Raw genomic sequence first — 27,579 nt, forward strand, 5'->3', positions numbered from 1 at the left:
TTTTCTTGAATAATAAGCAATGGGGTGCAATTGGCCAGTGTCTTTGTGCCTTTGAGATATTATACCTCCAATCGCATATTGTGAGGCATCGGCTTCAACAATGAATGGGCAAGTTGGGTCTGGGTGCATTACAATAGGAGCTGAAGTAAATATGGTGCTTTAGGTCTGGAAAAGCTTGTTCTGCAGTAGCATCCCAATGGAATTTAACACCCTTGCATAGTAATTTGGTGATAGGGGTAATAATGTTTGAGAATTGAGGTGTAAACCTCCTATAAAAGTTAGCAAAATCTAAAAAACTTTGAATCTGTTTTGCAGTTTTTGGGCTCCGCCAATTAAGAACTGCTTCTATTTTCTTTTTATCCATTTCAATACCTTCTGGGTTCACTACATAACCAAGAAATTCTACTTCGGAGAAGTGAAAAACACTTTTCTACAATTCGACATAGAGAGAGTGATGTAATAACTGCTGGAGAATGGCTCTCACCTGTTTTACATGTTCTGCTTTAGATCATGAATATATTAAAATATCATCAATATAGAATACACAACAAACGTCAATGAATTCCCACAATCCCTCATCAATAAAAAACTGGAATGCTGCAGGAGCATTGCAAAGTCCAAAGGGCATAACTTGGTAGTCTTAAAGACCGAATTTTGTACGAAATGCAGTATTCCATTCATCGCCCTCACAAACTCACACCAGATGGTAGGCTCCTCGCAAATCCAGTTTTGTATAAATAACTGCGTCTTTTATTTGATCGAATAAAGTTGGTATTAAAGGTAGAGGGTATCGATTTTTTATCGTGACGTTGTTTAGGGCACGATAGTTCATACACAGACGAAGCTCCCCCCCCTTCTTTGGAGGCTTAAAGGCTAATATCATGACAGTTACTTTCCAAAACGTCAAACACTCGCCTTATAACAGAACTTCATACCTTCACTGTACCACTACACAGCCTAAAACTGCTAGTCAAAAACAGTGGGAAACAGAGCTGGGCCATTCGTTGACACCGAAGAAATTATGTATATATACTACAGCGCCAGACACACAGCCTGTAACATAGCAAGCATTGAAACTGTAACCAAGATTGCTTTATATTGGTATCTTACACCTACCCGTCTACAGAGGGGCAATCCTGCTTGAAAACTGGATTGCTGGTGTAACTGCAGCTCCACAGGCACACTGTTACATCTCCTAGGGGAATGCCTGAAACTCACTTCCTACTGGACACAACTGCTGGTCGACATTGATACTCATTTTAATAGACAAATCACTTGTTTCCCAGCTTCTATCGTATTAGGATTACCTAATGTACTCATGTTCCCTTTTAAGTCCTGTGGTAGAAGACAAATTAAACTGGCTCCAGGAGCAGCACTGCAGAGTATTTTGTTACACTGGAGCACAGAGCATCTTCCTACCTACCTGGGGTGGTTATATCGACTTTAGTACATTTTGGGGGATAGAACACCTGACTCTCTCTCTCTCTCTTGGCTCTGGGCACTTCCTTCCCTGAATTGTTGTGCCCCTTTATGTTTTTATTATCTACAGAGTTTTGGGAACGTACTTGCCCTTGATACCAGTGTCTCCTCTGATTAACAGAAGCTCAGCATAGCTCAACACAAGGAAGCACCGTTTGAATTGACACTTTTACATCCAAGATGCTGCACGATCAACCCTTTTTCACAAGCCACAAGGTTCCTTTCGGGGGAGGGGACAGTTTGGGGTTTGTTAGATATACTTATATACATATCATATCTTGAGGTCTGATTGCCCATGTAGCTCAGATTGTTGGTTTTAGAAAACAATAAAAAGATTTGAACCATAAACCCGACGTGATGCCCAAGTCAAACTGAATGAAACTTTTAAGTAAATGGCAACTCTACAATGATGCCACTATGTTGCCCAAGTTCACCAGTGACCGTTTATGGTTGCTGACCATGAGACAGCCTTCAGCCCTCCTGGGTAGGGGGAGCGTTGTGAACGGCTCTCAGGAAGGAACACAAAGAGCCTACCTTTGGAAGAGGTGTTACTTCTCGCTGGCAGGAAAGCCAAATAGGGTGTGAGCCTAAAGGTGAGCTTCAAAGGGAAGCAGCTTTCGAAGGTTAAATGGTAGATACACATGAGGGGCTACTCTTTTGTTTTGGTAGACAAGTTGGCGTTGGGTACAAAGAGGGAAATACAGTTGCCAAACCAGTTTTCCCATTGGAGTGTAGCCCTCAGGGAGCCACACCTATTGGATGGGCTTCCAAGCTTCACAAACCAAGAGAGGGGTTTGTCCTCTTGGGACTGGGCAGAATATTGCATTTTGGGACAGCTAGATGCTGCACTATGCAGACAGTCATCATCAGGTGGGAGGGGACCTGGTAGCCCATTGGCTAGTAGTCACTACATCTCCCAAGGGCATGTCCTGGGCATACAATTGGCACTGCTGGCACCGAGACCTCAGATCACATCTGCACTGGTGGGAGGACCGCCCTGCTTTTCCCTCGGCATAGCAAAGAGAGGCTGCACCAAAGACTGAAATGCACCAGCTGATCTTCAGGCTAGAAAACAGATGGCTGGGCCTGTGGTATCCTGCTTGAGAAAAAGCCATCTCCAAACCCCAGACAGTAGACAAAACTCCAAGAGTTAGTTGGCTGACTTCCTGTTACAGCTCCAGGGCCACAAAATCTGAAGAAGCCTGCTTCGGTGAGTTGGTAGCCACTTGACTACCAACGACTGCTGGTGTGTAGCCTAGGAAACTGAGTCTAAACACTCAAAAATTGCAACTAAGTCTGCTGTACCCGAGAGAGTAGATGGAGTATAGTTTGGTTGACCGAGACTGACACTAGCCTCAATTAAAGGGAACTGTTGCTTTCACTTTAACCAGACACAAGTAGACCAAAGGCAACTGTTTTTTGGCTGGATTTCAACCACACTTCGAGGGACATCGACCCATGTGGCCAAAGTCCCTCCACCATATTCATGGACCGACCGGTGACCCCAGGAAGACCCTCATCACCAGATCAGCATCCTTCAGCATCCTGTATCCCTTGCATCAAGACCACTGCATTGATGTCTATGGCGGTCTACCCATAGAGCCTGGAACTGGACCTGATACTGCTTTGACTGCAAGATAACTGTCCTGCTAAGCTTCATTAGACCCTGTGACTTGTTTCCTTCTGGCATTGGTTGCCCTAAGTGGGCTGGAGTAACTGAATACAACTTTATAAAAACGTTCAAAACTTTTTCACGTAACTGCTGACTGCGGCAGTTGCCAGTTGCCATTGCTTGTTTGTAATTTGAATGAAAAGCAGTGATTTATATTTGACTCATAATTTTTATCTGTTACTCTCCAGTGGACTCTCCAGTGGATTATGTTTGTCTTGAGTTATTTTTGTACATTGGTGTTGGATTTCCTTTGTGTCGTGTTTTCTTTCTGTTTCAACTGTTTTGGTACTTCTTTTTTTTTAAAACATTTTATTGGTTTTGCAGCATAAAAAACAAAACATTTATGACGTCCATTAACTCTGCCATCTCAAGAGCATATCCATTCCAGGAGTCTATCCCTCTCACCACCGTGTCCAGCAACATATCCGGTTAAACATGGCGACAACATGGTGCCCCTGACCTTCCCCTCCTCTACACAATTAATAGACTCACGTTCCCTATGGCCCCATTCAGTCCTCTACATCCCATAATTCTTCCAATGGGCCCCATATTTTGTCAAATTTCTTTGTGAATCCTCGAGGCCGGTATATTGTTCTCTTCGCCTGCATACATCATTCCAGATTGCGGGCCCATTGAGATGAGTGGGGTGTGTTCATGGTACTCCACAATTGTATGACATCCGTCCTGGCCACCATTAGGGCTATGTTGCAAAATTTAAGAGGGTATCAGGGTATTGTCTGACCTCCCCACATTCCTAAGCACACTTGTGGTGTGAGGTTGATAGTAAAACCCTTGACCTGCTCTAAGCGATGCCCTACATTCCGGAAACAGACCTGTAGTTTGGGCAGTCCCACAGAGTGTGTATCAATGTGACTTTTGGTTGCATCTGTGCAGGCCCCTATCATTGGAGGCCCTGGCCATTTTATGTAGTCTGGGGGACACAAACGGTACCTGTACTTTCACGGCCGGGCTCAGCTCCGCCGCAGCATCACCAGCAAAGGGCCGGTCCTTGCTCCGCCTGTTTCCCGGCCGGGCTTGGCTCCGCCGGGGCCCCGCCCACCACCAGTGACGCCCTCACCAGCGCCAGGAGGCGCATAAAGGCAGCGCCAGGGCCAAGACTCGTTGGGAGACACAAACGGTACCTGTACTTTCACGGCCGGGCTCAGCTCCGCCGCAGCGCCGCAGCACCACCAGCAAAGGGCCGGACCTTGCTCCGCCAGTTTCCCGGCCGGGCTTGGCTCCGCCGGGGCCCCTCCCACCACCAGTGACGCCCTCACCAGCGCCAGGAGGCGCATAAAGGCAGCGCCAGGGCCAAGACTCGTTGGGGGACACAAACAGTACCTGTACTTTCACGGCAGGGCTCAGCTCCGCCGCAGTGCCGCAGCACCACGAGCAAAGGGCCGGGCCTTGCTCCGCCTGTTTCCCGGCCGGGCTTGGCTCCGCCGGGGCCCCTCCCACCACCAGTAACGCCCTCACCAGCGCCAGGAGGCGCATAAAGGCAGCGCCAGGGCCAAGACTCGTTGGGGGACACAAACGGTACCTGTACTTTCACGGCCGGGCTCAGCTCTGCCGCAGCGCCACCAGCAAAGGGCCGGGCCTTGCTCCGCCTGTTTCCCGGCCGGGCTTGGCTCCGCCGGGGCCCCTCCCACCACCAGTGACGCCCTCACCAGCGCCAGGAGGCGCATAAAGGCAGCGCCAGGGCCAAGACTCGTTGGGGGACACAAACGGTACCTGTACTTTCACGGCGGGCTCAGCTCCGCTGCAGCACCACCAGCAAAGGGCCGGGCCTTGCTCCGCCTGTTTCCCGGCCGGGCTTGGCTCCGCCGGGGCCCCTCCCACCAGCAGTGACGCCCTCACCAGCGCCAGGAGGCGCATAAAGGCAGCGCCAGGGCCAAGACTCGTTGGGGGACACAAACGGTACCTGTACTTTCACGGCCGGGCTCAGCTCTGCCGCAGCGCCACCAGCAAAGGGCCGGGCCTTGCTCCGCCTGTTTCCCGGCCGGGCTTGGCTCCGCCGGGGCCCCTCCCACCACCAGTGACGCCCTCACCAGCGCCAAGAGGCGCATAAAGGCAGCGCCAGGGCCAAGACTCGTTGGGGGACACAAACGGTACCTGTACTTTCACGGCGGGCTCAGCTCCGCTGCAGCACCACCAGCAAAGGGCCGGGCCTTGCTCCGCCTGTTTCCCGGCCAGGCTTGGCTCCGCCGGGGCCCCTCCCACCAGCAGTGACGCCCTCACCAGCGCCAGGAGGCGCATAAAGGCAGCGCCAGGGCCAAGACTCGTTGGGGGACACAAACGGTACCTGTACTTTCACGGCGGGGCTCAGCTCCGCCGCAGCACCACCAGCAAAGGGCCGGGCCTTGCTCCACCTGTTTCCCGGCCGGGCTTGGCTCCGCCGGGGCCCCTCCCACCACCAGAGACGCCCTCACCAGCGCCAGGAGGCGCATAAAGGCAGCACCAGGGCCAAGACTCGTTGGGGGACACAAACGGTACCTGTACTTTCACGGCCGGGCTCAGCTCCGCCGCAGCGCCGCAGCACCACCAGCAAAGGGCCGGGCCTTGCTCCGCCTGTTTCCCGGCCAGGCTTGGCTCCGCCGGGGCCCCTCCCACCACCAGTGACGCCCTCACCAGCGCCAGGAGGCGCATAAGGGCAACGCCAGTCCCTCGTCCCACGGGACGCGCGCGGGAATGCGCCGGGAGAATCCCGGGACAAGGGCGGGGCCGTCTGTGGCCGTCCGGGGACGACCAGGGACGGGACGGGCCCCCCCCTTTGTTTTGGACTTTCCGTGACAGGTATTGTCTATCTTGGACTGGGTTAGGCCGTCTGATTGTAATATTGTAATTGATTTTGTGTTATCCTGCTGTTGCCCTAGCAAGAGGGGGGATAGGGGTTCAAGTTAAATAGATACAGAGAGTATCGAGATATTTAGTCATCCAATAGAAGGATCATCTGGTCAGCCCCCTGGGGTGGAGAGGAGGAGAAGAGTTAGCCCACAATCTTACATATTATGGCCAATCACCCTAAAACACGTTCGGCTATGAGCAAAGTTCGCCAAGTTGTAACCCCTAAACAAACCCTGGCTGAAATAAATGATCTAGCCCCGAATAAAGTGAAAAAACCCACCGCTATCGATTTGATGTTGAAAAAGGTTTCCGGGGAAATAGAACGCATGGAAAGAAGCTTATCCGCTTCACCCAACCCTATAGTAGCTACCTCATTATTGTCCCCAGATCTCACTTTAGCAGACAGCCCAAATATTATTGGGAACGCAGCATCTCCAAATAACCTAACAGAGGCTGTTCCCAACCCCCTCTTTCCTCGGGGGTCGACATCTCAGGGCATAGCGAAGCAACCCCCCAGAGAAAACCAAAACGACGGGGGAGGACTAAGGGACAACAGAGACAAAATAAGCCACTTACAGGAGTTGTTCGAGCTAAAAATAAAAATAGCCAAGAGGTCATCCTGATAGAGGAGAGGGTGCATACATCTACAAATCCACCGGGTTGGATTGAGGACATTTTAGGAGATCTTAAAAAACACTTGGAAACTTTCATAATTGCTCAGTTGAAACCCATCATAAGTAGAGTGGATAAAATAGCGAGCGAACTGACCAAACAAAGTAAGACACTAGAAGTTGTATCTAAGAAACCCCTTTCTGGCCCTAACCAACCTACTATTGCGGCCACTAACAACAACAACAGTGACAAATAACAACTGTGTAAGTAATATCCAACACGCGATTGCCCAGATACATGATGTCCCAAAAGTTTCTCAAGAGCAGAGAGGGGGATCCAATCTAGAGCAGAGAGAGGGATCAAATCATAAGGCGAGCTCTAGAAATATTGAGAAAGCTCCCCAACAACCGTTAATGCATAGGGGCCAGGAAGACCACCATCTAAGAAATGGTCCCCTTAGCACTCCCCACATGGACTTTGACCCTTTCTATCTCCCAGATAGTTCCCCACCGCCCATAAATCTACCCCCAGAAGCAAGTCCCTTTGTAATAGTATTCGCGGGGGTTCCGGAACTCCGGATCTCTGACAAAGAATCGCATTCCCAATTACATGCGAAAATTTCTAAGTGGTTGAATATACATAGACCATTAAATAACGGGGAAAAGGGGGAGATACTCCATGTAAGAAGAGTTAACTGGCTTGGAGGTAGGCAAAAGGATATAAGGGGGGATTGCATTGTAGCAAATTTCAGAGACACTAGACTGGTGGATTACATCCTGAAGAATTCTAACCGAAATTATACCAGTACAATCTGTGCGCTCCCACTTGGGTACTTTTACCCAAGGAGACGGAGCAATAATAATCCTGACAATGCAATGTGGAATCAAGGAAGGCCTCAATATACCCAAAGATCCAGACCTGCAAACTACCCTGATCAGTCTCTTCCCCTACGAGATTATTCTCAGTGGAGAAACAGATTATCCCCTTTGCAGTCGCTCGACGAAAATGACTGACTACCTCCTACAAATAAAGAGCCTGCAACACTCACAGTACCAGGGGAATTTCTCCGTCTTGTATCAGAGGTGGGATCTGTTAGTTCTAGGACTGAGCAAACAGTGAGGATAGAAGAACCCCCTAATCAGAGGGAAGAGAATGATAATACCCCAGATTGCCAAGAAAATAGAGACTGTAGACTAAAGGTGCTCAGCACAAAGGGAAGAAAAGCTAATAGTGCAGGATTAGCCATTCTGACTTGGAATGTAGCAGGCCTGGGGGGTAAACTTAACAATAAGGAGTGGAAAGAATACATAAGGGGCTTCCATATTATAGCCTCACAAGAAACTTGGGCGCGAGATTCTGACCTCTGCCAATTAGATGGCTATAAATGTTTTTTCAGGCCGGCCCAAGAAGTCAGATCTGGGAGGGCGAAAGGAGGGCTAGTGATATATGTGGACTTAGACCTAAGGGGTACTTGGTCACAACCACACTGGGTGTCAGATAATATACAAGCAGTTACACTCCAGAGTCAAGGGCAGAGATTTGTATTTTTAAATTTCTATAACCCAGGCCCAACTGATGGAAACTTCCCTATATTAATAGAGCTTGAGAGTAGGCTAAATGAGGAAACAGACCTAAGGCAGGGGGGGTCTGAACCAATTGTCTTACTGATGGGGGATTTTAACTGTCATTTGTGCTCAAAGTTATCCCCTATCTCCCCTGATTGGTCTTCTTGCCCTATAGAAAAGGGACCCCATTTTGTTCATACTAGAGAGGGCACACTGCTGATGAAGCTTTTAGATAGCTTCGCCCTCACCCATACAATGGACCTATCACCAACGAAAGTAGGGGAGACTCTCATACCCACATTTAAGGGAAGAGGCTGTGCGTCTATAATAGACTTTATAGTAATCTCTGCTTTTGCTAAAGAACAGATTTTAAATGTAAGAATGGAGTGGAGCATCTTTAGCGACCACAACCCCCTTTGTCTTGAAATTAAATACAACGACCTGCCAGTAAAAAATCCGAGGGGGGATATTATAATCCAACCAACGGACCAAGGGAGGCGCATAAGATGGGCAATGATCGATCCACAAGATTTCTATAGTTCCTTAGTGGGCAGTGGGAAAGTATACATAGAGACTTGTTTAGATCTGGCAACAGAGGGCAGAGAAGTGGTTCTTGCATTTGAAGCCCTAACCAAAATAGTGGAAGGAATATTAAAAACTAAAAGGCCTACTAAAGAAATATCTTCCCCAAGATGGTTCGATTCGAATTGCTCACGGGCACTGAGAGAATTAAAACAGTGCCTAAAGAAGTCCCCAAGAGACAAGATTGAAATTGCCCATTGTAGAAAGAACTATAAAATGCAGGTCAAGAGAAGGAAGAATGCACTCCAAAAGGAAGTCTGGGCAGACCTTAGAGAAGCAGGAGAAAATAGGGATTATGCCCAATTTTGGAGAATTGTAAACAGACCCTGCTTCCAAAATTCAAGCTCCCCAGTAATCAGCACTAATATACTCCCAGACCAATGGACTAATCATTTTAAAAGTCTATACAATCAATTGGAGGTAGTTAGCGGTGTTGGAATTTGGGAGGGCCCCAGAGCAACTGAGTTAGAATTCTCCTTATCGGAAGTCTTAAAGGCAGTGCTAGGGCTGACGCGTAACAAGGCACCAGGCCCGGATGGCACCCCCCCAGACCTTTTCTTGAGTAATACTGACTTATGGGCACCGATTATGACCAGAGTACTCAATGCTGCAATTAAATCTGGTCTACCACGTTCTTGGTCAGCCGCAGTGATTGTTCCCATATATAAGAAAGGCTGTAGGGATAATCCACAGTGCTACAGGCCAATCTCGCTGATTGATGTTTCAGCTAAACTATTAGGTAGGGTAATTCTTAACCGTTTGATGGATTGGACTGAAGCACATAATACCTTGGTGGATACCCAGTATGGGTTCCGAACAGGCAAGTCAACTAGTGAGCAATGTCTCAATTTATACCTTCTAGTGGCTAAATATACTAAAGCAGATAAAGGGACCATGTACATGGGATTCATGGACCTTGCAGCAGCATTCGATAATGTAAATAGAATTAAACTCTGGGCACTTATGTTCAGATTGGGAATCGATCCAGACCTGATTAATATACTTAAGGAACTTCACTGGAACACCACTGCCAAGGTCCGCTATAGCGCAGGGGGGGGGTGAGTACTGATCCCTTCCCGTGCACTAGCGGGGTGAGGCAGGGGTGTGTCCTGGCTCCATTCCTCTTCTCTCTTTACATAAATGACCTGGAGAGTGCGCTGCTGACACTGGGGACTGACTGCCCGAGGGTGGGATCGCGTCACATACCGGTACTTTTGTACGCGGATGACGCGGTCCTTCTCGCTCGAACAGCTGTGGGTCTCCAGCAGTTAATCAGTGGCTTTGCGAGGTTTATGAAGGATTTAGATCTCTCTGTTAACCTGACTAAATCTTTTATCATGGTGGAAGGGAAAAAACCTCGCAAGAGATTTGTGTTCAAGATAGGAACTCATGTCTTGGACACTGTAAATACTTTCCCATATTTGGGTCTCTTGATTGATGGGAAGATTGGGTTTGCCCCGCTGATTGAGGAAAGGTCCAGGAAACTTGTCTCAGCAAATGGTGCCTTACTTAATTTTGCGAGAGGGATGGGTCGTTGGTCCCCTGAGCAAGTTATGACATTGTATAGAGCGGTCAGTACATCTAAAGCTATTTATGGGGCGGAGGTGTGGGGTTTTAGGGATGCACATCAGATACAAGTAGAGGAGGATACATTTTTAAAGAAACTCCTAAAGTTACCCCAGAGCATCCCGGCTGCAATTACACATAAGGAGCTCGGTATCCCATATATTTCAGACCTCATTAAAGTGAGACCAATTCTGACCTGGTTTCGAATTTGGCTAAACCCTAACGCTGAATTATCCAGACAGATTATTGATGATTGTCTTCGGAGAGACAGATGGCAGCAAATTCCTTGGCTAAAATACATCAAAGACACCCTAGAGTCTATTGATCAGCAAATGTTATTTACTGTCCCCTTAAATATTGATAGCTCTTGTAAAAATCGAGTCCAGAAGCAGCTATTGGAAAAATATGAGGTCAGGAGGAATCAATTTGACTCTAATAAATCATCTGTAGCAGCACACTCGCTTGTGAGTAATGAAATGGGCATGGAACCATACCTCTTTTTAATGTATAGTCAACACGAGAGGTTTTTAATGACTCGTTTTAGGCTCAATCTGTTACATAACTTACTTGCTTATCCGTCTGGTTTTATGTTAACAATTTAGTAGAAGGGTGCCTGCGGCTGCGACAATAGGTCTCCGCAGGACACCCTTAATTTTGTATTATTATGTTATTTTTATAAAACCCCGCGTCGAAGATTTTTAGTGGACATTTTAAAGGAGTCAAAAATTTACCATGCTAAAACTGCCTTATTATTCCTCCAAAGAGCAACCGAGATGCACACTCTGTGTTCTATTTTGAGGTTTTTTTAAATTGTGGTCAGACTAAGAAATACCAGGGGTTAATGTAGGATGAAATGAACAAATTGCTCCCTCCTTCTGTTGAATGTTTGTAAATAAGAATTCTTTTTTTTTTTTAACATGTGTTTTTAATAGTGTAATGTTCAGAGTAACAATGTAAATGACTATATGTTGATTTGTAATGCATTGTGTAGTTTTTATGATGGTTTTTAACCACCGAAATAAATAAAGAACTGATGTAGTCTGGAGTGTGTATAATATGCTCTGTGTAGTATTTTAAGTTGTATGAGCCTGAAAACTGCTCGGGTTACAACCTCCCTCAGGCATCTGCATGCTTCCTACCAGTCTGGGTCTTCTATTTTGCCCAGTACCTGCTCCCATCTATCTTTTAGCTGGTCTAAAGGTTTCAGGCAGTTCCAGGTGAACATTGCAGAAATCTATGAGATTGTGTCTCTATGTAAGGGGGCCACTAGGACCCTATATCCCAACAGGGTTTCTTGGGTGGGTCATCTATCTGTGCCATGTATTGTGCCACAGCATGTTAAACCTGGAGGTACCTAAATCTCTGGGAGTCTGAGAGTTAAAATTGTTCCTGTAGCTCCTCCAATGTGAGCATCCTTCCCATCCCCAATATATCATCCACCTTGGAAACTTCTATCAGGTTCCATTGACAGAAACCTGGTATTTTCTTCCACTCTGCCAGCATGTCACAGTCACACAGTGGTATTTCTAAGTTGTTCTTTCCTTCCCATCTAATTGCCCCTGTTGCGTCTTTCCATATTTGAGCAACTATTTTAGGTGACAATTTTTGGTGACCCAGCTTGGTGTCCCAACTGTAAAGTACTCTAGGGTATCTGCGCCGCGGCAGCGCCCACCTTTTTGCCATCAGGGCCAGGTCATCGTGCTTGGCCAATGTCTAGTCATTGATCACCATCAGCTGTGCTACCCTGTAATACAGCTTAATGTTAGGCAGTTTGATCACTCCCTTATTTTGGCCCCACATGATGGTGGTCAGGGTGATTCTGTGCTGGCCTCTGTTCCATACCAGCACCCTGGTGGTTTCCAGCACTGCCCTAAAAAATGTTTTTGGGAACCTTGTATGATGTGTTTTGTAATACATAAAGAAACTTCAAGAGCTAGATCATTTTATATAGTATAGCCCTTCCCAATTGAGATTGCAGCAAATGTTTCCACTGGACAACATCTGACTTGAAAGAGAAGCAAGTCATCAGCTTATAATTAAATCATGCCTTCCCATTCTCGGTCCCTCCTCAGTCCCCTCCACTGTGCATCCTTCCTCACCCACTCCGCCAAAGGTTTAATGGCCAGGCCAAACAGCAGAATTCCTGCAACATTGCCCAATTAGCTTGTACTCTAACCTGTTGTGCCATATAAATTAATGGGACACATGCCGTAAATGCTAGACCTATGTCCATTTCTTTGAGTACCAACATCAGGTATGGCCATTTGAGGAAATCTAATGTCTTTTTGGCATCCAACAACAGTATTATTACCGGTTCCTGGAGGGATTTGCTATGCTCAGGTATGCCAAATAAGGATCTGAGTTTGTGTTTTGTTGCTCTGTGTGGCATAAACCTAGATTGATCCACCCTAATCAGTTAGTTTGTAACTTCTTGAGGTGGTTTGCTAGTATCTTTGCCTCCAGGTTCAGCAGCGAAATGGGCCTCTGGCTGTATTCCGGATTTAAGGAGCATGGCAATCATGGCCATTCAGATGTCCCTGGGGAGCCCCCTCCATCTGCCAGGGTGGGCCAGTACATCCCCAGTCTCTGCTATTTCTAGTTTGCAGTCCAGGTTCTCCCTATCAGCGACTGTGAGCTCCTGGGTCATAATCACCCTCAGAAAGCTCTGTAAGTCTGACTCAGTAAACTAATGGCGGGAGCGATAGAGTGCTTCTGGGTAGTCTGCAAATTATCTGCTATTTCAGGGACCCTGTTTACCTTTCTACCAATATCATCCTCAATCTCTCTTACCCACCTCAGGCCCTCCCTTTGCTAGACCAGCCAGACTAGCAATGTCCCAGCTTAGTTGCCTACCTAGTCTAGCTTGTATTGTGAGACCCTGAGCAATTTCTGTACCCCATCTTCCACCAACTGCCTATATTCTTCCTATTTCAGCGCTGTGCGATGCACCAGTTCCAGAGTGGGGTTAACCTGGCATTCCCTCTCTTCCTGCATCAGGTGTCTTTCTATGCCCCCACTACATTATTAGCTTATGTTCGCATCCCTGAAAGTTTTGCTATCAAGCTGCCTCCTATGACCATTTTGTATGCCTCCCACAACTTTATGTCAGAGTCTACTGACCTTTTATTTTCTACAAAGTATTCCTCTGTGGCCTGCTTGGGGTATGTTTTCATTTCCCAATCCTTGATATCCCAGTGGTCTAGGTGTGATGGCGACCTTGTCATCTGCATGCGGGTGGGTAGTCTTGTACTTAGTTGGGTGTGATCTGATATGCCTTGGGGTAGGAGGTTGGTCTCTCTGCATATACACCCTTGTGTGAGTGGTGTTAAGACATACTCCAGCCAGGCCCCTGCCTTCACAGAGAACGCTTGAGAGAACTGTTTATTCTCTGGGTGTTCCGCCCTCCACAGGTAATGGAGGCTCATTGCTCGTGAGAAGTCTTGTAATCTATAGTCCACCTTCCCGTGGCGCCTGTCTGGATTTACCTATCTAGTTCTGGGCACATCATGAAATTGCTACCCCCGGCAATAAGTAGAGTCACTTCGCCAAGAGGTCCAGGGTTGGTGACTGCAATTGTGATGGTTCGTACCATGAAGCTATCAATACCCGTTCCCTGTTCCATACCCCCAAAGCTGCTGAGTAACAGCCCTCCTTGCATGTCCACACCTGGGTGATTGCTAGGGGCAGTGACTTTTTTCAACAGCATGCCAACCCCTCTGGAGTCTGATGTAAATCCTGAATAAGTTTCCTGTAAAAGGATTACATCAGGGTTGTGTTTATGTAAGAATCTCCTGACCATCTCCATTTCACCTTGTTGTCCAGCCCATTGCCATTCAAGGGCCGTGAGGCTCAGAGAGTCCTCACCCACCTATGCGTCCCTGTCATGTATGTTTGTTATTCCATTTGAGTCCCTTCTGGTGTAATCGGCCTCTCTCTCATGTCTCACCTTGATGCCATTGTGCACCCCTCTACCACCCCAGCTCCCCGTCCCAACACCTCAAGCGATAAGCTCTTAAATACCCATCCCCCCAATGCTTGCGGTGCCCCATGAACTTTTATCTAACTACCAACGGTAACAATATAATCTGTAATCCTTCTAGTGGGTGAGTAATGTGTGGGGTCTACACTTCCTCCCACTTTTACCACTTACCTAGCAAGTCTGACAACACCTACAATGAGTATCAGAAGTCTTACGCAATTGGGGCCAGTAAAAGCGGGTGAGAAGCCTTTGAAATGTCTTGTCTAACTACCAACGGTAACAATATAATCTGTAATCCTTCTAGTGGGTGAGTAATGTGTGGGGTCTATGTGACTCTACCTCGTGGCTCCTGTGCTTCCAGCTGAAACCTCTTGTCCAAGTCCCTTTTGTGGGTATGTGTGGTCACTTCTGGGCCGTCGCGCTCCTTGTTGTCTCTCCTGCAGGCATGCACAACCGTCCTCCTCCCATTGTGTACAGATCTGATGGTCCCCGGGGACTTCCCATCACCCCAACCGGATCCCCATTTAGCCCTGTGTCACTGGTCACCAATTCTCCAGCCAGTCCCAGATCTCTGATGGTGAAGTGAAGAACCACGACTTCCCTTCTGACAAGACTTTCAGTTTTGCCAGGAATAGCTACCCGTACTGAAGATTCCTTATTCTGAGTTCTAATTTCGCATTAACAAATGTTCAAATATCGATGCCGGTGGGAGCGCCATCGTCAGACCGGTCCCACCACCATCGGACCCTGCAGGACCGCCTTCTGCATTATAATGGCCGGCGGAGAGACCGTCAGAGGGACTGCAATCTCTACAACAGTGGTGGTGTCTGGTAAGGCGCAGGCGTTGGAATTACAATGTCCCTTTCCGCCCGGCGTTTCATGGTGGTTAACCCTCCATGAAATGGCAGTTAGAAAGTGACTTGGGGGCCTGTAGCAGGCTTCCCTTTACCCCCTGCCCTCTGATATGTACCCTAGGGGGCACCTTTGGTGTCCCCCTACATATCCATGCACCACGTGGCAGGCACAGCATGGTGCCTGCCACATAGTGCAGAGATATGTGTATGTTTTATACTCCGTTGTGTGCTGCAGCCTGCCCGCAGCACACACCGCAATACATAGTATATACATTGCAACCGCCTTGAAGGCGGTCACATTGTAATGAGGACAGTGGGACCGCCAACTACTAGTCCGGCGGTCCTGCTTCGACCAAGGTGCCGGTCGGACATAAGTCCGACTGGCATCGTAATGAGGCCCTTAGTGCTGAGGTTGCATGAACCATTTCCCTCTGAATCGACCATTTCCTTTATTATCTTATCTTTTATATAGCAGGGGTTAATTCCGACCCATATCCTTAACAGTGCACTTCTGAGCTAGCAATTATATAATAAATCCACATATGGGAAAAATTCTTCATTCTGCCACGAGTTTAGCATGAAATAAATGTTTTATTCTCCTCAAGATGGTGCAGATCATAATCTCGGTACAGTTCTCTACCAAATACCCGTAGCATGATCTTTGTGACCTCAATTAGAAAATTCTGTTGCCGCAGTTTAACCCTCATATTCTCACAAACGATTTCTAATATTTGTCTTTCCCCTATAGCCCACTTCAATTTGCTTAGCTGAATTTCATTTTTGCACCACGGGGTGGTGTGCAGTAGGTCAGGAAGGCTCAGTCTCCTCCTCCATTCCAGAATCTGTTGCTAGGAGCATGCCTACTTTGCACCTCTCCAAGTGGGGCTTCAGGCGGTTCACAAGGGTTCCTAGGAGACTTCAAGTCCACCAAGTAGGTTACATTACTCTTGCTCTCCACCTCCTCAAATGGTCCGGTCCACCTATCCTGGCGTGCACAAGGCTCCACTGGGGCCATGACCCACACTTTCTGTCCAGGCTGAAACTCGATCAGAGTAGCATTCTGATCATGCCAAAGTTTCATCTCCTCCTGGCTGGCTTCCAGATTTGCCTGAGCGAGTTGTCTGAAGCGCTTAGTCTGGTTCCTGAAGGCCAGAATGTAGCTATATACATCCTGGAGAGGTTTACTGGGAGCTTTCTCCCAGCTTTCTTTGACCAGAGTTAGAGTTCCTCTTACAGGGTGGACACACAGGAGCTCAAAGAGACTGAACCCTAAGGACTTCTGCAGTACCTCTCTGTAAGCAAACAAAATGCATGGTAAGAGAACGTCCCATTTATGCCTCATGGGTTCACCAAGTCCCATAAGCATGCCCTTCAGGATCCAGTTGAATCTCTCAACCAGCCCATTAAGGAGTGGTGAACTTGTAGGTAGCACTGCACTCCTGCCACAGGGACTTCATATATTTAATTATAAAGTTGGTATCACGGTCGGAGACCACCTCTCAGGTGAACCCCACACGGGAGAAAATCCCAATAAAAGCATGACCCACCACGGGGGCCGTCACAGTCCTTAGAGGGATGGGTACTGGATAGCATGGTCCACCAAGAGACCAGGATAAACCTGTTGCCCATGGCTGTCTTGGGAACCAGAGGCCCCACAATGTCAATGCCCACCCTCTCAAAGGGGGTGCTGATCTCAGGGAAAGGTTGGAGAGGAGCCTTACACTTCCTCCCACTTTTACCACTTACCTAGCAAGTCTGACAACACCTACAATGAGTATCAGAACTCTTACGCAATTGGGGCCAGTAAAAGCGGGTGAGAAGCCTTTGAAATGTCTTGTCTAACTACCAACGGTAACAATATAATCTGTAATCCTTCTAGTGGGTGAGTAATGTGTGGGGTCTATGTGACTCTACCTCGTGGCTCCTGTGCTTCCAGCTGAAACCTCTTGTCCAAGTCCCTTTTGTGGGTATGTGTGGTCACTTCTGGGCCGTCGCGCTCCTTGTTGTCTCTCCTGCAGGCATGCACAACCGTCCTCCTCCCATTGTGTACAGATCTGATGGTCCCCGGGGACTTCCCATCACCCCAACCGGATCCCCATTTAGCCCTGTGTCACTGGTCACCAATTCTCCAGCCAGTCCCAGATCTCTGATGGTGAAGTGAAGAACCACGACTTCCCTTCTGACAAGACTTTCAGTTTTGCCAGGAATAGCTACCCGTACTGAAGATTCCTTATTCTGAGTTCTAATTTCGCATTAACAAATGTTCAACACAGTGTTTGCACTTCTTGTGTTCATTCGGGGAAGATCAGGATATCTTGGTCTGATCGGGCCCTGCTGCCTCACTGCTTTCGATAATGCGTTGTGATCCCTCTAGATAGAAGTTTTGCTATCATCAGTCAAGGCTGTGCCTCTGACATGGTGGAACTCCAGGCACCCAGTGAGCTCTCACCACTACAAACTGCCCTGAAAGTTGCTGAGGTTGCAAGAATATTCTAAGCAGATCCTCGACAAATTGTTCGGCACTTCTTCCTTCCAGTGTTTCTGGGATAACCACCATGTAGACATTGTTTCTCCGAGAATTCCTTTCTGTGTTCTCTGCTCTGGCATGCAAGATAGTTGTGACCTCCCTGACGTGGAGTACCTCTGTCTGTAGTTGCTTAATGGTCCCCTGTGTAGATGTAGTAGATCTCATGCTGGCTGAGAATTTTTGCAGGTTGGTGCGCAGTACTCAGTCAGTCAGTCAAAGAAAGTTTTATTTACACCTTAATTCCTTAAACATATAGAATATATAGCATAACAGCTTTTTATACATATATTCACCTAAATAGCATACATAATTTAACAAATTAAAACAATCCATTCAGTAAAATCCCAGATAAAAACGAAGGTACCGTTAAAACACACTAATTTTTACATCCTTACCATGACTTACAAAATCCAATCTATCATCATAAATTACCTAAAAGTTTGTCAATTTATGTAGACCTATAAACCTTTTTGAATGCTATCATTAAACTTCTAATGGCAACTGTTATATCCAGGGAGTGCATTTCAGTTAAAAGTTCCATAGCTTGTACCCCAGTTCTAATACCATATTATAAAATGTTTGGGCGTAAAATAGTTTTCAGCTGAGTCAAAATTTTAAACAACCCAACAAATGTGCAAAATATCGCAAATATCGATGCCGGTGGGAGCGCCATCGTCAGACCGGTCCCACCATTATCGGACCGTGCAGGACCGCCTTCTGCATTATAATGGCCGGCGGAGAGACCGTCAGAGGGACTGCAATCTCTACAACAGTGGTGGTGTCTGGTAAGGCGCAGGCGTTGGAATTACAATGTCCCTTTCCGCCCGGCGTTTCATGGTGGTTAACCCTCCATGAAATGGCAGTTAGAAAGTGACTTGGGGGCCTGTAGCAGGCTTCCCTTTACCCCCTGCCCTCTGATATGTACCCTAGGGGGCACCTTTGGTGTCCCCCTACATATCCATGCACCACGTGGCAGGCACAGCATGGTGCCTGCCACATAGTGCAGAGATATGTGTATGTTTTATACTCCGTTGTGTGCTGCAGCCTGCCCGCAGCACACACCGCAATACATAGTATATACATTGCAACCGCCTTGAAGGCGGTCACATTGTAATGCGGACAGTGGGACCGCCAACTACTAGTCCGGCGGTCCTGCTTCGACCAAGGTGCCGGTCGGACATAAGTCCGACTGGCATCGTAATGAGGCCCTTAGTGCTGAGGTTGCATGAACCATTTCCCTCTGAATCGACCATTTCCTTTATTATCTTATCTTTTATATAGCAGGGGTTAATTCCGACCCATATCCTTAACAGTGCACTTCTGAGCTAGCAATTATATAATAAATCCACATATGGGAAAAATTCTTCATTCTGCCACGAGTTTAGCATGAAATAAATGTTTTATTCTCCTCAAGATGGTGCAGATCATAATCTCGGTACAGTTCTCTACCAAATACCCGTAGCATGATCTTTGTGACCTCAATTAGAAAATTCTGTTGCCGCAGTTTAACCCTCATATTCTCACAAACGATTTCTAATATTTGTCTTTCCCCTATAGCCCACTTCAATTTGCTTAGCTGAATTTCATTTTTGCACCACGGGGTGGTGTGCAGTAGGTCAGGAAGGCTCAGTCTCCTCCTCCATTCCAGAATCTGTTGCTAGGAGCATGCCTACTTTGCACCTCTCCAAGTGGGGCTTCAGGCGGTTCACAAGGGTTCCTAGGAGACTTCAAGTCCACCAAGTAGGTGACATTACTCTTGCTCTCCACCTCCTCAAATGGTCCGGTCCACCTATCCTGGCGTGCACAAGGCTCCACTGGGGCCATGACCCACACTTTCTGTCCAGGCTGAAACTCGATCAGAGTAGCATTCTGATCATGCCAAAGTTTCATCTCCTCCTGGCTGGCTTCCAGATTTGCCTGAGCGAGTTGTCTGAAGCGCTTAGTCTGGTTCCTGAAGGCCAGAATGTAGCTATATACATCCTGGAGAGGTTTACTGGGAGCTTTCTCCCAGCTTTCTTTGACCAGAGTTAGAGTTCCTCTTACAGGGTGGACACACAGGAGCTCAAAGAGACTGAACCCTAAGGACTTCTGCAGTACCTCTCTGTAAGCAAACAAAATGCATGGTAAGAGAACGTCCCATTTATGCCTCATGGGTTCACCAAGTCCCATAAGCATGCCCTTCAGGGTCCAGTTGAATCTCTCAACCAGCCCATTAAGGAGTGGTGAACTTGTAGGTAGCACTGCACTCCTGCCACAGGGACTTCATATATTTAATTATAAAGTTGGTATCACGGTCGGAGACCACCTCTCAGGTGAACCCCACACGGGAGAAAATCCCAATAAAAGCATGACCCACCACGGGGGCCGTCACAGTCCTTAGAGGGATGGGTACTGGATGGCATGGTCCACCAAGAGACCAGGATAAACCTGTTGCCCATGGCTGTCTTGGGAACCAGAGGCCCCACAATGTCAATGCCCACCCTCTCAAAGGGGGTGCTGATCTCAGGGAAAGGTTGGAGAGGAGCCTTACACTTCCTCCCACTTTTACCACTTACCTAGCAAGTCTGACAACACCTACAATGAGTATCAGAACTCTTACGCAATTGGGGCCAGTAAAAGCGGGTGAGAAGCCTTTGAAATGTCTTGTCTTGAACCAAATGTCCTGCCAAAGGCACATCATCAGTAGAAAGGCTCTGAAGACCTAGGGTACCACCACCAGCACACTGGCTGACCAAGGCTCAGCAACCTTAGGCTCACTATACAGTAGACCATTCTCCCAGTAAATCCAATGTGATCCAGACTAACGTTAGCTGAACACAGTATCCTGACCTGGCAATACGTCCAAGACTTGAGAATCCCTAGGAACTTCAATTTACCCACGACGCTGATAGAACATATAAGACTCTACATGCCCTAAAGAATCCCCAGGCCCGATGGGCATGTAAGGGGGCAAAACACGTGTTCGGCTGTCTCTCCCTTTCACCCACTCTGATGAATAGAGTGCAAATAAACTTATAAACATTTCATGGCAAACCAGTGTGTAATTGGAATCTCTTCCAGGAAAAAATTTCAGATGAAAAGCATCTTGTCCAGACAAACCTGTCGAATCTTGCTTACCTTAGGGCAGTGGTTCTCACACTTTTTCAACCAGCGGCTCCCTTGACATGTGGGCCTTTGGCTGCAGCTCCACACTATGTTACTATTTTTTGGCGGGTGCAGTGATAGAAGTCTGGCCTCTGGAGTTCTTTCATTTTTCTCTCTGAAAATTATTGGGATGAAGGTATTATAATCATAGATGTTATCCCCGGTATACTATGTCAGTAAAACCGAATGACCCACAGTGCAAAGAGATATAAAAAAAAGTCAGAACTGGCTGCTGTTGAATATGACAGTGATCTTCCAGATCAAGGAAAGGAAATAGATTTTACTTTAAATACCACTAGAATATATTTAAAAGCAGCTTTCCTACAATCAACAGGGTTTCAAAACATGCTGTGCTTTTGCATAAGGATGGCTTGGAAAAACAGGCTAAATGTAGAGAGAGATGTGGTAGATAGGTTTTGTAAATACAGTGCATAATGAGACATAGAAATACTAATTCAAAGTTAGTAAAAAAGTGGTTGAAGAAAAAGGTGGAAAAGGATGTGCAAAAAAGGAAGAATGTGAGGGTGGATTGTGAAAGATGATTGGATGAAGGTGAAGTCAGGATGAGTAGGATTATTCTAGTTCAAGGTCCTTATAAAATAGTAGTGATGAGACAATTACTTGAAATTGGAAATGGGCTGAAGGAAAATGGGAATGAGGGTGCAGTTATGAAAATGAAAAAAATATGATAATTCTATTAAGGTTGCATAGCTGAAGGACTCTGAATGCAAGGGAGGTGTAAGGGAGGCACCAGGGTTGAAAATTGTGTTGGAGATTATGGAGCAGAAAATGCTGAAGCAATGTTCAGTGGTATGCAGAGCGTTAAACCAAAACGAGCTATGTGTGCTGATTTTGCTTTAGAGTTTGTTGTTTTAAAGGCAGACTTGTATATCATCTGCTCTTATCTAGGCTGTCAACTGTGTAACTGGGTTAGTGAGCTTTCACGGTTTTGCTCATCATACATTTGTTTATAATCAATGTAATTGTGAAGCTAAGTATGATTTCCTTCACCCCTTTTTTTTCTTTTGTCTTCATGTTGTTAAAGGTTTATACAAAGAATGGGGTAAGTTATACTGGGACTATAACCTCAAGACTCTGGCAATCAAGGAATTCCATAATGAGATTTTAAAAACACTCATAGAGGCTCTCTTTGAATCACTTACAGTAGGCTTAGTCAGTGTGTGCCCATGTGATGGCACCCTGCAAGTTACTGAGCCAAAACAAACTGTATTTATTTTTAGCTGGAAGCGGGTCTTTACTTCAATTTCACTATAAAAAGTGATAGAGATGTAAAATGGTTTAAAAATGTAGTTGGACTATAGAGCAGTTAAGGAGATCAGTAACGAAAGTAGTACAACTAATGTCTAGTAGGCACGCACTGACTGCGACCTCACTGAGGTGCCAGTACTTCACTTCATGTTTATGGCTTGCCATTTTTCTGCTTCACAGGGGTGCCAACGACCCGCAGTGTTGTTTCATTAACAAATGGGTGCAGCTTGACACTATGTGCTTGCTTTTCAAAGCATATGTTTCAGCAAACCATTGCTTTTGAGAAAAGGAACAACGTGCTTACTATAAAATTGAGTGAAAGTGCCTGACGTTCAGAGGACCTCTTGAGAAAAGCCCCTGTGTTCTTCTCACCACTTACTTTTCCCCCTAAATCTCACAATATTGTTTCAATAGTTACTAGATAACTTAAGCCACAGAAGCTAGCGCCGTCACCTCTCTGAGTGCCAGAAGGTAGAGGAGTCTCGGAGCAGGTCTGCGCTCACCTCTGCAGGTCGAAAGGTAAGCCGGCTCTCGTTTTTTACCTGCGTATTCAGAGACAGTTTATTGACGCCTCTGTCCCCGCTCTACCTGTTCTCCTCTCAAGCTCTCCGTATCGTACACTCTGCAGATCCTCACTGGACAGAGACTTCAATGACATCAAAGCAGCATGGTGTTATTTGCAAGTCTCCTGCTCCACGTGTCATTAGGGTGCCGTCTTGTGCCCCCAACGACTTCTAAATACTGTATGCCTTAATCTACAAGTCTTTTGTAAACGCTTTAGCCTAATTGTAGCACTATAAATTACAATACATGCCTCTGTTCTTTTACCGAAAACTATCTTGGTGCGCATCTGTTCACGGCGCCCCTGGCTCGCTTTCTTGGCGCACCAGGGTGCCACGGCGCACAGATTGGGAATCGCTGCCTTAGGGGGTTAGGTGTCACTCCCCCTGTCAAGGGCAAGAACCAGAAAAAGAGAAAAATATACTATCAATTTATTGACTAGTAAGGTTTGGGACCTTTTTACCCCTCACTCTTTAAAAATTGATACAGGCTGATCAACTGCTGCCTGGTTTGCAACCTATTGCTGCAAACCAATAAGAGAATGGCACTTCTGCTGCTCCTGTCGGAATTCCTACCTGGAGGGGCCTCCATCCCTCTGCCAATGTGTCAGCTCAGGCAGGTTCCCCAGTTCAGCCACTTGTTCCCCTGGAGACTCCAGGGAACCACCCTCAGGGCCTGCCTCCCCCTGGACCGTGGGAACTTCAGGGGCCAGTTTCCCACGCCCCCTGCCTCTTCTCTTTCTGGCAGGCACCTGCACCACTCTTTCAGGCTCCAGGTCCTCTTGAATACCCTTACCGGTTGCCATAGACCGAGTGTTCACACACACCCACTCAGGCAGACCCAACATCTATAAATGAGACCTCCGCTCCACCTTCGCCCAAGGGGAGCTCTCCAAATCATTGCCTAGCAGACTGTCAACAGGCATGGCTGGCCTCACAGCTACTTTAAAGGTACCTGAGACCCCTCCCCACTCAAAGGGAACATCTGCCACTTTACAGAGACACTCTGAATTGTCAGTGACAACTACTGGGCAGAATGTGTTGGGGACCACCTGCTCCTCTGACACCAGCTGACAACTGACAGCTGTCACACTGGCTCCTGTGTCTCTCAGAGCCTCCACACTATGGCCATTGATCATCACCCATTGCCCGTACTTCTTAGTGTTATCAGGCAGCTGAGCTCATGGGACCATCTCACTGTCTCCTAAAGATACCAGAGACATTTCTGCGGGACCCCACCCCTCTTGGGCAACCGACTACTCCCCCAAGGCTACTCTAGCCATTTCCCGGGGTGGTGCACCAGTGGGTAGGGTGGTAACCTTCGTGGAACACCAAGGATCCCCTTGGAAGTGGCCCACCTGACCACTACCAAAACATGCCTTGGAACCCCTGTGGACAGGCTTACCTGTCGGGATCCATGGCTTCTTTTCAGTGGGAGGCTGGGAACCCTTAACATTCTAACCTGGGGGATTACCTTGGGGCCTTTTTTGGAACTCCTTCTGTTTACCCTTGTCCCCCCACTCTTCTGCTGGGGACCCTGCCCACCTTTGGCAGAGCCTCCCACACAACCCTTGTGGACCCTGATACTGACCCAGTGGTCCGCCTCCATAGAAAGCTTCCTGGGGTCAGTCAGCTTACTGTCAATCTAGTGCTGGCTAGCTCTGGAAAACAATTATCTTGCAAGTGCTCCCATGCAACCAAACCATAGAGCCCCTGCAAATCATTCACCTTGCTACCCTTCACCCATCCATCCAATGCTCTGCAAAAGTAGGACACATACTCCACCCAAGTACTTGACTCCATCTTCTAGCAGTTTCTAAATTTCTGCCTGTACAGCTCTGGGGTCAACCTATACCATGCTACTAAGGCTTCCTTCATGGGGACATAGGACATCTGATCCTCAGTGGGCAAGTTTAGCAATGTTTCCCTTCCTTTACTAAAAAAGCGGCCCCACAACCCCGCTCCCCAATCTCTCTCAGGGACTCTGTGGGACATCATCGCTACCTCATGGGCCTTGAACCACTGACCAATGTCCGCATGCTGAGTGAAATCCTTGATAACCTTCTTGGGGATGAACACCTTCCCTTCTCCAGGCACTGATGGTTCGCTGCCACCATGGGGATTGGATTCTATACTCTTTGCTTTCAAATACAGCTCCCTCAACCCTCTTTCATGCTCTAAGAACATTTTTTTCTCCTCTAGGGCTAATTTCTCCCTCTAAAATGCCAACTCCATAGCTTCCTTCCCCAGCCTGAGCTTTGTGAGCTCTAACTCATGCATCCTGTTTTTCTCCCTGTCCTCCAACTCCGAGACGAAACACTGCTGCCATCTCTGGAAGGTACCCTCCCTCCTGGAAGATTGAGCAGCCCCTCCTGCTGCCCATCCAAATTCTCTGCCTCCAATGGAGGCTCCTCATCCTTCCCACTGGTATTTCTGGATTCCAACCAGGCCCTCAGCGCCTTTTAGTATTCATCCTTTCTGGTGAGACCTTTCACAAAGATTTTAAATTTTATGCAGATGGCTTTAATTTGAGACACAGTGTAGGTGTCCACCCTATCTTCTTCAAATTCAATATCAATAGATGCTGGCTTGGTCATGATTGAAAAATTGCCAGTTCTCAAGTTGTAGACATTCCCAAAAGAAGAGTTCAATAATAGTATGTCGTTGTATAATGGTCTGTACTATTTTAGTAGTGTACACCAGTCACTGTATGTAAGATACAAATTCAAGTCCAGATCCTCACCACTGACCACCAATGTTAGAAATGGGAGAGGTAGGTTCCTTTGTCCAAGTAGGGACCCTTCTTCCTAGTCAGGGTAAGGGGGTTACACTTCTAAAATAACCCCTGCTCCCCCTCTTGGTAGCTTGGCACGAGCAGATAGGCTTATCTCGGAGGCAGTGTGTAAAGCATTTGTGAACACATACAGTAATACAGTGAAAACACTACAAATGGACACCACACCAGTTAAGAAAAAGAAGTAAACTTTATCTAAACCACAACAAGACCAAACGCCAAAATCCAACATACAATACTCTTAAAAAATAGTTACTGTGCAAAATAACCTTTAAATTGCAGGAAATATGTGAAAATACAGTTCCTCCAACTCGGTAGTTCTGTTCGGTGCTACCGCAATACTGAATACGACAGAGTCTAACAATTCCAGCCAACTGCATTGATACGGGTTAGCAAAAGCGTTGACAGACTCGGAAACAGTACCTTTTGTTGTTGCGGCCGGCACAGGATGCAATGTGAAATGGAAGTGTTGTAGCATGCTGTGTCCTCACGGATCAATGCAGACAGCGGCTTGTTGAGTCAGTGAGACCAAGGCTTGCACTGCAGGGTGAGGCGGTGCTTGATGCTGTGCCGGCAGGTCACGATGCAGTGAAGGAGGCGGTCGTGGTTTAAGTTGGGCAGCGACGAAGTTGCTGGCGTCCGGGCAGCATGTAGAGTAGCGTTGTAGAGTGCGATGCCCACAGGACATGGTGCAAGCATCGACACATTGACGGAATCAGTGAGACCAGGGTTGCATTGCGAAATGAGGCGATGCCCTCTACGGTGCCTGCAGGACACAGAATCCTGCGACTGACTCGATGAGAAGGTTGGTTACCATTTTCTTCTCCGGGCTGCTGAAAACAGTGGTTTCAGCGGCTGTGCCCAGAACTTTGGGGAGGTCTTTGATGTTCCTGAGACCTTGTGAACAAGGGGCAAGCTCAGTTCAAGCCCTTGGGTATCTTCCAAAAGCAGGGGACACAGCAAAGTCCTTTTCCCCTTTCCTTGGCAGCAAGCAGCCACTGCAGGCCAACCCCAGACAGCAAACAGCACAGGGGCAGTATTCCTCCGCAGTTTCTCCGGCTCTTCTCCTTGGCAAAGGTTCCTCTTGATTCCCAGAAGTGATCTAAAAGTCTGGGCCCCAATATTTATATCCCAAAATCCTTTGTTCTCTTGTGGCAGAGAAGCCCGGTGATCAGTCAAAACCAGTTCTGTCCTTTCTGGTGCAGCTTCCTGGCAGGAGGTGGAGACAGCAATGTCCTTGGCAGACCAGGCCCATTCAGGTGAAAGGAAATCTACACCTCTTCTCTAAATGCAGCCCAGGTCTATTCACAGCCCAGCCCTGACTCATCAGGCTCTCTGGAGCCACTGCTCCTCCCCAGCCCCTGGCATCCATACGCCAGACATATAATACACAAACCAGGCAGAGGCATACTGAATGGCTAAGCAAGAAAATACGTACTTTCTAAAAGTGGTATTTTCAAACACAGAATGTAAAAATCCCTGTTACTAAAAAATGCATTTTACCATTCTGAGTTTAGGTATACTAAACTTTATTTTTCTACCTCGTTCCCAGGGGTAGTTATGTTTCTAAGCTGTTATAAATAAACTCCTCACTCTATCCTAAGGGAACAGGTAGCCTTGCAATAGTGAAAAACTAAATTGGCAATAATTCACTGTCAGGACATGTCCTTCCTTTTACATACATTGCAACCTGCCCACAGGGTTAGGGTCTGGCAAGTGGGTGCACTTGCTAAGTCGACATGGCAGTACCAGATTGCACACAGGTTCTGCAATTGCAGGCCAGAGTTACATTTACAGGCTGCTTTTGTGGGTGGCACAGTCAGTGCTGCAAGCCCACTAGCAGCATTTGATTTACAGGCCTGTGCACATACAGTGAACTGACTAGTAAATCAACTAGCCAATCATGAAAACACCAATCCATAACAGTAGTAGTAAATGTATTAGATCAATAGCATTATTATTTACATATAAAAATATCACAGAACATACATATTTCGTTTTACCAAAGAGAAAAAGTTAAAAGGAAAACATCACTTCATACTCCTTTACATCATTCTAGATAGAGGTGTGATTAAAAGCTTAAAATAGGCCCTTTAAAATTCTGAATACATTAAAATTAATTAAAATGAGAA

The 27,579-nt window shown here is 47.1% G+C and overlaps 1 long non-coding RNA gene across 2 annotated transcripts in view; it reads right to left on the bottom strand.

Moving 5' to 3' along the window:
* The window catches only part of LOC144768848 (uncharacterized), a 263,369-nt gene that overhangs the window by 130,886 nt on the left and 104,904 nt on the right, over positions 1–27,579 (bottom strand). The window contains exon 2 of one of the 2 annotated variants that reach the window (XR_013598642.1): positions 20,798–20,939. The exons of the other annotated variant lie outside the window; for it this stretch is intronic. This is a non-coding gene — a long non-coding RNA (uncharacterized LOC144768848). The remainder of the gene's footprint in view (positions 1–20,797; positions 20,940–27,579) is intronic. 2 annotated transcript variants of the gene reach the window in all.

This window comes from Lissotriton helveticus, chromosome 7 (genome assembly GCF_964261635.1).
Source record: "Lissotriton helveticus chromosome 7, aLisHel1.1, whole genome shotgun sequence".
NCBI lineage: Eukaryota > Metazoa > Chordata > Amphibia > Caudata > Salamandridae > Lissotriton > Lissotriton helveticus.